Source organism: Ceratotherium simum, chromosome 20 (assembly GCF_057802395.1).
Source record: "Ceratotherium simum simum isolate JZ-2026a chromosome 20, ASM5780239v1, whole genome shotgun sequence".
Classification (NCBI taxonomy): Eukaryota; Metazoa; Chordata; class Mammalia; order Perissodactyla; family Rhinocerotidae; genus Ceratotherium; species Ceratotherium simum.
This window is the reverse complement of record NC_141919.1, coordinates 17,789,083-17,802,727: the sequence shown is the minus strand read 5'-3', so window position 1 is coordinate 17,802,727 and position 13,645 is coordinate 17,789,083. Positions and strand designations below refer to the sequence as shown.

General features: G+C 36.4%; 1 pseudogene; it reads left to right on the top strand.

Moving 5' to 3' along the window:
• The first annotated feature begins 288 nt into the window (after nucleotides 1-288).
• Nucleotides 289-13,398, top strand: LOC147914370 (cytochrome P450 1A1-like; annotated as a pseudogene).
• Nucleotides 13,399-13,645: the final 247 nt, after the last annotated feature.

The window sequence follows — 13,645 nt, the reverse complement described above, 5'->3', positions numbered from 1 at the left end:
CCTGCTTTCTGCATCAAGCTGTTCTTTTCTTCTGTCTATCATGTCAATGACTGACATGGTCTGGTGGTTAGAATTGTGAAAATACTAGAACTGGGATAAACGTGCAGTGCATTTTACAAGAATTTGATTTTGCCCTATTGGTGCATTAGTTAAGAACAGCTTTCAACTGACTACAAAGAGTCTGTCCTTTTCTTCTAAATGTTTCAAGGAGAAAGATTACTTAGTCTATGCTTAGAATGGCAAAAATAAGGTTTACATTTTTCTGTTTCAGGTGCTTTATTCCTGAAAATGATACTCAACATGGAGGTCACTCCTGGAGAGGTGACCACTTCTCTCACAATTTTGGTGAAGGTTTTTGTTTTTGTAAGAGCACTAGGGAGCAAGGGTAGAAAGCAGGTGTCTCCTCCTGGCCTGTGGTCCTTCCCCATCACAGGAAATCCTCTCCAGCTTGGAGACCATCCTTACCTTACATTCATGAAGATGAGGAAGAAATACGGAGTTGTCTTTCTCATCAGACTTGTCATGGGGCCTGTCTTGGTGGGGAATGGAATGGAAATGGTGAAGCAAGTACTACTTAAGGATGGAAAGCATTTTGCAGGCAGACCTAATACGCATACATTTTCTTTGCTGGCAGAAGGAGAGAGTCTTTCCTTTTCAGTCAATTATAGAGAGAGTTGGAAGTTTCATAAGAAAATTGCCTCTCATGTTTTATAAACTTTTTTTAAAGCAGAAGCAAAATCCTCTCCCTGCTCTTGTTTACTTGAGGAACATGTCATAAGGAAGCTTCCAAGCTGGTGAAAGTCTTTGCAGAAGACTTTGCAGAATGGCAGCTTTGACTCCACAAGCGCCATCACGTGTGCTGTGGCCAACATTGTCTCTGCCCTTTGATTTGGCAAGATATATGACCACGGTGATGAGGAGTTTCTTAGGATAGTTAAGACAAGTGATGACTTACTCAAGGCCTCCAGTGCAGCTAATCCTGCCGATTTCATACCATGTTTCCATGACCTTCCACTACAGACTATAAATGTTCCCCAGGAGTTTTTCAGACCAGGAATCAGTTTATTGCACTACATGTACAGGATCATCTTACTATATATCGAAGGGTAAGGATTTAAATTCATGCCAGGACAAGGGTTTTGGTGAGCAGCAGACAATAATGGTGATATGTATTGAGTACCTGGAAAGTTGTATGTATCCTTCCTTGGTTCCTTCACTATCCTTTTGCCATAATGAACCTTAGCCAAGCTATTAGTAAATGTGAGGTCCAGTCAGGGAAATTGTAGGGCAATATTACCTAGTCCTCATGTAAGGACCCTAAGAAGAACTCTGAATTCTTTGAGACCCGAGAAAGTTCCCCCAGTGTGTGAATAAGGCACATACTTGAATTATAAATCTGTAATTGGCTGATAAACGATGTCTGACATGTAGGTGAGTTCCTTGACAAAATGAACCAAAGATTTTATTTATCTCATTTTACATTGGAAACTGTGAGGTCTCAGACTTAAAAGTATCAGCATGTTTTTTCAGAAAATGTATTGAATAATTATAAAGATATTCTATAGGAAGCTTCCAATTTACCCTCATATCCTACTTGGTTTCCTTTACTATATAGAAATGAGCTGTGAGATCATAATACATGCAGAAAAGTTCTCCAGGTGGCGGAAGTGGACCTTCTTGTGAGGCCAGTAAAATGTTTTTGGCCCAATATGATGGTTCAGAGAAGAGTTAATTTCTCCTTTGAAATATGTGTGTATTACAAAGAATCCTAGTTCTTGGGGGCCAATTTGCTGAGATGAGGGCATCAGGGAAAAATAAAACAGGAAAAGGTGGATAATTGAGCAAATGAAGAGATGTGAGGAGTTACGTCCCCTCCAATGACAAGGAAGAGCAGAGAACAAGGTGTTTCAAGGCCCCAGCTGGGAACTCTAGATCAGGTAGAGTAAGTAAGAGAATTTGCAAAGTTCGTAAACTTTTCCGCCCACTCCCTAACCCACTCCAGCCCTATCTCTTTCTGCATGGTGATTACCGTAAAATCCTTACAGTAGGGTTGGAAACCTCTTACTGTATTCATTGCCTACCAATTATTCTATAATAAGTTAACCTCTAATTTTTTTAAGTGTGCTTGCAGACATAGATACTCTTTTTTATTGATTGAAAGAGAAAATTGAGTTTGGTAACTTGGTTTTCTATTCTACACTCTTTTAATATTGAGCATAACCATGGACAAACAAAACTGGTTGCAAGGTTTAAAATGATCTATATTCCTAAACTAATTGGGTTCATTTCAAGTTACCTGGTGATATGGCTCTTCCTGAATGAGATTCATATGTGATGTGAAATCCAAGCAGGAGTGAATAATCACGCCAAGATTTGTCTCCTCAGGACCATATCTGAGACATTACTGATGCTCTGATTAATACACGCCACAATAAATATGCTGCTACCAAAACAGCCACTTTAAATGACAATGAAATCATAAGCACCGTGAATGACCTTTTTGGAGCTGGTGTGTGAGAGTATTTGTGAATATGTAAGGTAAATAAAGATTAATTGCAATTTTTTGTTTTCCTCTCTTTGTGGTTTAGAGTATTTCCCTCTTTCAACATTTTGTGTAGTTGATCTCGCTCTGTATAAACTATTTGACATTCTGCCTTCTTCCCACGTCATTCAGAAAACTTTTATTTTCATCTCAGGAGTAGAGACTTAGTTAATCATATTCCCCAGTTCATGTGCATCAGCATCATCGTTCATGCAACACTTGACCTTGTTTGTTTATTACTTTTTATCGCCACACTCCACTCCCAGGCCCTTCTCCAACCCAGTGGCATTGATTCTTAATATGTTTAAAGTGTTGCTTTTATGTTTTATGTATTCTTGTAAAACAAGCTTTATATTGTGATGTATTATAGTGTATTCTTATATTACCAAGAACTTTAATTTACGTAAATGTCGTTGTTATTTACCTCTCAATCTATTTCTAACTTTTTTCATGCACCTCTATATTTTTAAGATTCCAATCATGGTTGCTAGAGAACAGGAAGCAAATTCCCTTAGGATAACAACAACAATAAAACACTAGAGGTTTGCTTAAGCAGTTTCATTTTAGGTGGAATATTCTTCAGACTTGTTTTTTCTTTTCTTTTTTGTTGGCAATTGGATTCATTTTTTTCCTAAGATCTATGCATTTGTGTTCCTGAATTCTCTTTGCAAACAGAGGCATTTGTTTTGATTTGTATTATTTTTGCCCGTGCAAATACCCACTCCCCACACACCTATATATATTTATTATTTTGACCATGATTTAAATTTGACTGATGCACTGGTTATTTATCACACAAATGTGATCATACTGTACTTAGCATTTCTTCTGCCAGCTATTGGGTGCCAAATACAATGTTAGAATTTGCGAGGGCATTTTTTTAAAGCCTGAACACCACTGAATACTAAAGACAGTGAGCGTGGGTGTGATTAACACATCAAGAGGGCTTTACTTTCATCTTGATTTGATGAGATGATATCTGAATATATTTCAGAAATATATAATACTGCCAAGATCCTGAAGTAATCGACAAGCATAAAATTATGACAGATGACAAAAATGATAGGCTATAGAATAGCGCCATCAGATGTGCACAGCACAGTTAAAAGTGGTTTGGGTAAAACGTGTGCAAAACAAAGAGTATTCGGTATAATGCATTACTGTATAAAGCATTTATTCACTCAACAAACATCTCTGATAGAATTTGTATTTTGAATTCAAATAAGAGTATTAATGAAAACTGATAAAACATAAACTTGTACATATGCCTGCTGCCTCACTAGTGATACGCAACAGAATACTTTATTAGAAGAAAATAGAACTAAACCACATATTTTAGTGGATAAAATTTGCAAGCACACTCTTTCATCAGATCTACCATGTTATTAATATTTATATTTCCATATTTAAATTTTCAAATTGATCATAGAGGTAATTTGGTTTCTCCTTTGAATATAGTCAGGCTCTCCCAAAATCATTTAACATAAGCTCAATTTTTAGGTAGTCTACCAGGATAAATAATAACTTGCTTAAGCCTTGATGTAAAAAGCAAAATTTATGATGATCAAAATATGAATCACGTTATTTTTACAGATAGTCTTAGGTCATGGATGTAATGTCCCTGGCTCTACAATGTGCAAGATCAGTGTTTTTCATGCAGTATTTACGGCCTGTCCTTTTCTCTTTTGCAAGAGAATAGAGTCATTATATTCTACAAACCAAATTTTCACACCATCCTGTGCTCTATTATAGACACCAAGGTCACAACTTTGGGCAACTTACTTTTAGGATAATTTCTTGCAGTATGAAGTCATATTAGAAATTTAGTGACTTGGGAACTGTAGAAACTACTGGCTCACTATAAGAGATTGCCTAGTTCAAAAGATGAGAAAAACAGGAAGAGAAGCCTGGAAAGGAGTTTACAGTCATCCCTCAGTATCTGTGGGGTATTAATTCCAGGACCCCACGGATACCAAAATCCAAAGATGGCATAGTATTTGCATATAACCTACACACATCCTCCCTTATACTTTAAATCATCTCTAGATTACTTATAATACCTAATACAATGCAAATGCTATATAAATAATTGTTATGCTGTATTGTTTAGGGAATAATGACAGGAAAAAAAGTCTGTACACGTGCGGCACAGATGCAACCTAGGCCTTTTGATCCACGGTTGGTTGAGCCCATGGATGTGGAGCCTGTGGAAGTGGAGGGCCGGGTCTATTCTGCTCTGCAGCTGTATCTGGGTGTATTTCTTGTGCGTGTTGTGATGCAAGTTGTTTACAGAACAAATAAATGGTTAAGTCCCAATGATGCAGAGCCACAGACTTCATTCGGGTACTAGCTTTGTCCTTTGCATGACCCTGGTAAACTATTTAACCATCTCCATGCTGCAAGTTTCTCAGCTCTAAAGTGAGGCTAATTACAGCCACCAACACAGATGACAATGCAATTAAGTGGCCAATATTTGGTATCTTCATCATTAGCGATGTTGTCATCATCATCATGAAAATCGGGAAATAAAATACATTGACTTAAAAACTCATTTTTGCTACTAGATTTTATAAGATTTAGTAGAAAACACAAATAACGTTATTAATTTTGGCATTAGGTCATCATAGAGGTGAATTTATAGTTACAGTCTTGCATCACTTAACGCCGGGGATATGCTCTGAGAAATGCTACTTTAGGTGATTTCGTCGTCGTGCGAACACCATAGGGTGTACTGACACAACCTACGTGGCATAGCCTACTACACACCTAGGCTATACTAATCTTGTGGGACCACTGTCATATATGTGGTCCATTGTTGACTGAAATGTCATTATGTGGCACATGACTGTAAAAGAATTTATAGAAAAGCCTTTTAATGTGGCATTTCTGAGTGTTAGGTTTTCAAGAACTGATTGCATTCTTTAATGTCGTGTTAAAGTTGCCCTTGAGAAAAAGATAAAGTTTGACATACAGAGTTACTTGCTTTTATTTTCAATAATGAAAACAACAAACTAATGTATAGATAATTTCAAAAATTAATACCCTATTTAAAGGATGTGTTTTAAACCATAAAAAGTACACTAAAAATTAGTATTTAAAAAAATCGAATGTACTCAACCCTCCGTCTTGTGCTCACACAATCTTATGGCTTTTGGAGCCAAATAAGTCCAAGTTCAATTCATGACTCTACCTCGTCTGAGTTGAGTCACCTTGAGCAAGGCCCATAATGTCCTTGAGGCATAGTTTTCTCTTCAGTAAAATAAGCATGATTATATTCACCTTGCGGATCTGTATTATGATTTAGATACACACACACACACACGCACACACACACACAGAGCCTGGAATAGAGTCAGCGCTCAATAGCTACTTATTATTACTACATAGATCACAGCCGTTATTATTATCATAACAAGTATCTATTTTATAGTGAAATATTTCCAATGTTGTCACTTGTCTTATAAATAACATCTATATATTTTAAGTTTTTATTTTATTTTTAATTGTGGTTACAAACATATAACATCAACTTTACTACCTTAAACATTTTTAAGAGTACAGTTCAGTAGTGTTATGTATATTCAGATTGTTGTGCAACAGATCTCTAGAAATTTTTCATCTTGCAAAACTGAAACTCTGTGCCCATTAAACACCAACACTTTCTCCTCCATCCCCCAGCCCTTTGGCAACTGCCTTTCTACTTTCTGTTTCTGTGATTTTGACTACTTTAGATAACTCATATGGGTGGAATCATACAGTATTTGTCCTTTCTTGACTGGCTTGTTTCACTCAGCATAATGTGCTTGAGGTTTACCCATGTTGTAGCAAGTGACAGGATTTCCTTCCTTTTTAGGGCGGAATAATATTTCATTGTATGTATATTCCACATTTTACTTATCCATTCGTCCGTTGATAGATATTTGGGTTGTTTCCACATTTTGGCTATTGTGAACAATACTGCAATGAACATGGGTGTGCAAATATTTCTTCCAGACCCTGCTTTCAATTCTTTTGGTTATATATCCAGAAGTGGAATTGCTGGATCACATGGTAATTCTTTTTTTTTAATTTTTGAAGAATTTCCATAATTTTTTCCATACTGACTGCACCATTTTACATTCCCACCACCAGTGCATAAAAATTCCAATTTCTCCACATCCTCACCAACGTTTGTTGTTTTTTGTTCTCTTGATAGTGGCTATCCTAATAGGTGAGAAGTTATGCATATGTTTTGAAATAAACTTTAGTGTATAATAATTATTTTATTGTAATTTTATTAATTTGTGGTCATCTTCATAGCTCTGTCTCTTAATTCTGAGTACTCAAATATGAAGTAAATTGAGGATACCAATTTTACCAATACTTCTTTCTGTAACACTTTGTCTCATTTCTTTTTCAGGGTTTGAAACAGTATTAACATTTCTATTTTTGAGCTTTCCTTATTTGAAACACTATCCAGAAATTCAAGCCAAAATTCAAGAAATTAATAACCTGCTTTCATATGAAAAATATAATTCTTATAATTATCATTTTTCTTATTAAATTAAAAAAAATACTTTCTTTCAAATGAAAACCTTGGGCCAAAATCACCCAGATTCGAAGATAGGAAAATTTTATCCTACACAGAAGCTTTCGTAAATAAAAATTCAGATATGCCTCATTTTTCCCTTTTACTATCCCTTATTGGTAAAGCATATGCTTCTCTTTTGAAACAGCACTGATGGTGGGGGTGGAGGGGTGAAGAATCTAAGGTGTTAAAATACTTTGAAGTCCTTTAAAATCTATATTACGTTAATATTATTTCAAATCTTATTTCATTTTATTTTGAAACCCTCTAATGAAATTTTTACATAGAACAAGGTATATTTTGTGAATATTTTTCATAACTAAACTATGATGCCATTAACTTGCATCTTATATGTACTAATTAACAGGAAAGAAGAATATAGAAATTCCAAACAATGGATAATCTAACCGTAATTTATGTTTGGCTATAAAGTGTCATATAAACTCACTTAGCTTCCTCCTATAAGCAGCCTTAGCCACTTGCTGATATAGCTTCCTTTTCAGTAGCTTAGAATTTGGCTGGGCAATAGACTAAGGAAGCCAGTGTTGCTACAAATAGATTAAACAGAGTATTCATTTATAGATATTTGAAAGTTTATAGAACCTTATGCCAGACTCTCCAGCTCACAAATGCATGCCAGTATAGACTGAGTAGCTGGTCCTTATTAAATATGTATGCAGAGAACCCAAGTTCTGGTAGTTTGAACTGTTTCCATTGCACACAATTAAAATAGAAAATTAAATTCTCAGTGTTTTTTCTCTTTCCATCGTTAAATAGTGAAGGAGTGGGAATGTCTCTCACCCCAAGAAGCTGATATAATTACGTGGTAATTGGCACAGCAGAATGTAGTGCCCTCAGCTGAGGTGTCTCAAAGGGCCAGACCACTGTGAGCAGAGTCAAGGTCAGACAGTGAGCAACACAGTCGCCTGTATTATGCCTCTTATGTTTGCTCTCCATAGTCACACACGATGCTGTCTATTCACAGTGATCCCTTTCCTTCAGATCCTCTTTCTGGTTGAAGCAAATTTCATCTTTAACTAAAGTTTTAAAGAAAAGTTCCTACATCGAAAGAAGCAACTCTTCTGTCTTACATAAGGTGACTTACATAAGGTGACTTTGGGTGCTTCATAAAAGGAGTATGATCTACAAACTTTCCTCAGGAAACGGGAACAGAGAGGCCCTGCCAAGTTCACAGGCATCATGTGGGATGAAATGACAGTGATCATCTACTTTGGGGCCCTGAAAACACATCTGAGGACCTAACTGATAGGGAGAAACATATCTCAGGGCATAGGTATTCATTGTATTATTAAAAGAGGAGAAATACATTAATATATAAAATTAAAAGAGTGAACGCATTGGCCAATGACAGTATTGTGATACAAACCAAGAATTTTTGCAACTCATAAAAGACATCTTATATATGTTGTTTGGGACCGATCTATTCTTCTAAACTGGGAAGTTACTGTTTTCCATTTAAAAGGACAGGAGATCAAAAAGCAGAAAATATGTTAAGATGAAATAAATTAAAACAAACTAAATGGAATAGTTTTAAGTAAAACGGGCAAAAGTTTTACTGTTACATATGACACATACACACAAGCACAAAAGACCAAACAATACCCCAATAAATATTTATTGCATCTGTGTTCCTTAAAAGTTCTGTGGAAAGACATTTTCATACATGAAGTTTCAGGAATGTATAGGTAGAGAGAGAAACCTTATAATTAATGCATTTGTATATTGAATCCTCCTTTACAATAAATAGTCACTCATATTTAATATTAGTGAAATCAAATTTTACATTCTAGGTTTCCATAAAATAGGAACATGTAGCTTTTTTGTGTGTGTGTGTGTGAGGCAGATCAGCCCTGAGCTAACATCCATGCCAATCCTCCTCTTTTTGCTGAGGAAGACCGGCCCTGAGCTAACGTCTGTTGCCAATCCTCCCCCTTTTTTTTTTAACCTTTTTCTCCCCAAAGCCCTAGTAGATAGTCGTATGTCATAGTTGCACATCCCTCTAGTTGCTGTATGTGGGACGCCACCTCAGCATGGCCGGAGAAGCAGTGCGTCCGTGCGCGCCCAGGATCTGAACACAGGCCGCCAGTAGCGGAGCGCGCGCACTTAACCGCTAAGCCACGGGGTTGGCCCCAAGAACATGTAGCTTTTTCTCTGGAGTAGAATTTGAGCAGCTGAATCCACAGAGAAAGTGTGGACAGGAATGTATTGAGATGGGCAAGAGGCTATGCATAGGAGGAAGTAATCCTTCCAAAAAATAGATCCATTCCTTGTTTGGTCTTCCCCTGTGATGAGTTTTGAGGACATTCAATGAATCTTGTCCATGTTATTTGCCGAAGTTTAGTACCAGTTGCAAGATGAATGTATACCAGATAGAGATTAAAATATGAGCTTTTTAAAATTATCAGAGCTACTTTGCACAATTTGGCTTGGAGCTAGACCAAGTAGGCTTGCTCATACATTTCCCCTGAATTAGACATACCTCTTCACTTAGTCTCTGGCAAGCTTGGACAAGTGCAGGCTTCCCTGGAAGTACAAAACCTGTTCCTCCAAGCTTAGCCCATTAGTGATGGTAGATGAGATGTACCTTTTCTACATGTCTGCCAATCGGAGGAGAGAACCCAGAAGTGGCTAAGCTAAATGTGTCCAATGCCTTCTCTCAAACTCATCAAACTGAAATGTCACTGCTTCTCCTCTAAGGAGAAGGGAGTGTGAGGGCGATCTACTAAGTTAGGGAGTGCTGTATGGAATCATAACATGATTTAATCTAACCCATGCGTAATTACAGAGCTATAAAGGCAAAAGGTCTACAGTTTGCATAACGAAGACTGAGTATGGGACTAGAAAAATAGAATATTTGTTCTAGAGGCAACTTAGAGATCATCCAACACAACCAACATCATTTCACAGCTAGGAAATGAAATCACAGAGTAGATATGAGATTTTCCCAACATCACACTGTGAGTAGTGTCTAGAGTTCAGATTTCCTGGTTCCATTTCCATTGCTTCTACCAAGTACTAAAAAATCTTATGTTTTGTTTTTCTAATCTAATAATAAAATCCAAGAATGCACTGGGTACATAGAAAGTGCTTTATAATTTCCTTAATAATTTCTTAATGTAATTTGATGTGTCTACGTATGGCCAACTCTGTCATAGAAATATTAAGATAATTTTCTGCTGAGATTTTAGCTCCTAGCAATGTCTTGAATATATTAAGTATTCAATATGTTTAACACACATAAAAAAATAATAAATGACTAGTTTGACAATAGATGGGAGATAGAATTAATGAAATACTAAAGATTTATAAAGATGTCATATCATTATTATAGTAAAAAAAGACACTAATAAAAATAGTCAATGAGTTGTGGGAGGCGGTTTAGGGATGGGTTATTTGAATTGACAGGACGTGCTGTAATGCTCTATTTTGCTTTCCTAGTACTACAGCAGACACTACTCTGAATGGCTATTTCATTCCCAGGAAAATGTGCACCATTATTAACGTGTATCAAATAAATCATGATGAGTAAGTCATCAGCATTATTTCTTGGGATAAAATTTGCTTGGTTGTTTGTTTACTATTTATTAATCTTGAAAACATTTACATTCTTGTGAACCAAAATTCATTCCTTCTGTTTCTCTTAAAAGAATTTGGAAAGAAATTCAGTTTTCTCTCCTCAGTGATGATGGGAAGGGTGATATCTTAATCCAAATTCATTCAGGGCCAATCCAATTGCAAAAGTGGGCTCACTGGAGCAAGTGTGAGCCAAGGACTTCATGGCTCACTCTCTGCATGGGTATGGCTGACTGATGTTTGAAATGCAGGCTGAAATCCCCCACAGGAGTGTGAGCCACCAAGCAGGGATGCTTTTATTTTCTCTCTTTTTGTTTGGTTTTCCTTTACCCCAGCACCTAAATCAGTGCCTGGCACACAGTAGGCACTCAGTAAATACTTGTGAATAACAATCTAGCTAGAGGCTCACCCATATCAGCTATAAAAGGGCGGGCTGAGGTTAGGTACCTTACACAGTGAAAGTGAGGATGATGATAGTGGTGATTGTGGTGATGGGAATAATGATTACAGATAATATATATAGACCCCTACCATGTGCCAGGCACAGAATCTTGAAGTATCTCCTCTGAGCCTCAACAATACAGTGGTGCTATTATGATCCCAGTTTTACAGATGAAGAAAGTTTCAGCCAGTTAAATTGCTGAAGACGACATTTTCAGTAGGTAACAGAAGCAGGATTCTCATTCAGGTGAGTAAATCCTATTTAATGGAAATCGGATGCTCCATGTGGTCAGCGTTTGAGGTCTCCAGTAAACTGGTAGAGATTGCAATCTTATGCACTCAGCCGACTGTATACATAGCCATCTGTTCAGCTTCTCTGTCTTCACCCAAGATCTCACCGGACTGACATCTCATGCTCCCGGCTACTAGGGAGGGAGGTGATTGTGTACCTAACAGCACCTTCACAATCTCTGTAACCAGCAGAATGGTGGAATACACTGCATAGACTGTCCCACTGCACAAATCATTGTTGCAGAGATTGACACCTCCATTTCTCCACACCCAGAGGTCATAAACATTTTTAAACCCACTGTAAGAAGAAATACAGTCAGTGTAGATTTAATGGCATTTATTCTCAGTTAGTACAACTCTAAGTATCCTAAGATTTCTAGTACCCTAAGAACTTGTGATTATATTGAGTATATATATAAGTAATTTTCAAACAGAGTTAACACAGGTACTAATAAAGAAATACTGTTTGTATGGAGTCATTTGTTTAAGCTAAATGAGTGTGTGATTTATGACTTGATATGGGAGAATTATTCACATTTAATCTAAAACAGAGGTCACAAACCCAAACACCTATTGAGCAGCAGAAAATACCAAAAATGACAGAATTGCACTTGTTGAAGCAGTGGGAAGGGGTCATCTTCTGTATCTACCTCAGCGCAGTAAACCTGACGAACAGGACATTGTCCCAAGGCTGTCAGCTCTTTCAGTTATAAAACAGAATTTGGAAATGCAGATTTTCATGTGAAATCTTCTGATTTTTAAATGTGAGCAACAATGAATCACCTTTTAAAAGATTATGAGAGCAAAACGAAATTTATTGGAGAACTGAGTATGACTTGTAGGCCTCTAAGTCTGTGACCTCTGGTGCAGAGAGAAAATAAATTTTTCTCCTAGGAAAAAGGTGACATCTGTACATGAAGAGGCCTGGTTCTTTGTAAAGTCAAGAGAGTCCCTCATGTATGGCTTAGAATGTGTTAGGAAACATGCTAGTATTAGTTGCCACAGACAAGCCAAATATGGGGCTTATAACAAAAGGTAGAGGGAAAAGAGAGACGCACAGCATTTTGGGAACTGTGGGCAACCTTCTCAATCAGGGCTGCTTTCTGGAGACCTGGCTCCTCTCTATGGTGATGTACAATCTTTTCTTAAACATATTTGTACCAGAGAGAGAGGTGTGCTCAAACAGTCTCATCACTCCCATTCATTTTGCTTAAAGCAAAGGAAATTGAATATTTATTACTTTTTATTTGTACTACAATTTTGGAATATTCTTATGAGAATTTTGTAGAACTCTTCATTTAAAATAATAAAAAATTGACATAAAATTTCAAGTATTTTATCTGCTATTTAATGAATCAGAAGTCCTTTTAGTGAAAATTAAGTATAATTGTACTAAATTTGTATGGTAACTAAACTTAACAATATATTAAAGGAATAATGATATATGCATCCTTAATAATTATGTATACAATTATATATGTCAATAATTATATATATATTATATATGTATGTGTGTGTGTGTATATATATAATTTATACAGGATATTCCAAACTTGAACAAAACATTTTGTGCAAAACAAAATTATTGTGGAGACGTTGGCAACAAAGATAAAAATGATAAAATTATTTCCTTTTAAAATTTTATTTTTATCTATTCTATACGGAACTATTTGGGATAATCCTAATTTATTTAGACCTAAGAGATTTCTAAACGAAAACAAGGAACTGAATAAAAGTCTTGTTGAGAAAGTTTTGGTATTTGGAATGGGAATCCTGAAGTGTCTTGGAGATGTTGCATGAAATGAGATACTCATTTTCATCACCGCGTTTCCGCAACAGCTCAAAGCTGAAAAAGTGCCCCAGAGCCACACTTGACCTGATGCCCCACTATGGGTTAACCGTGAAGTCAAAACCATACCAACTCAGAGCAGAACCCTACCCGCCCTGTAGTTTGTGTTCTTAGATTCTCAGACTGGGTGGAGGATTTCTTATTTAGTTAGGAAAAAATATGGAATTGAAATTCATTTAACAAGATATTTAAAGACCCTACCTCTAAGCTGTGCTATTAGTTCAGTTCTTTGTCTGTCATCCTAACTTAGGAAGTGTTTTTTAAAGTGTATGGTATAGTCTCACTTCTAATATAACAGGTCTTATTTCATGAGGATGTTTTAAGATAATAATGAAGTGTGACATAATTCAGGAGTTTTAAG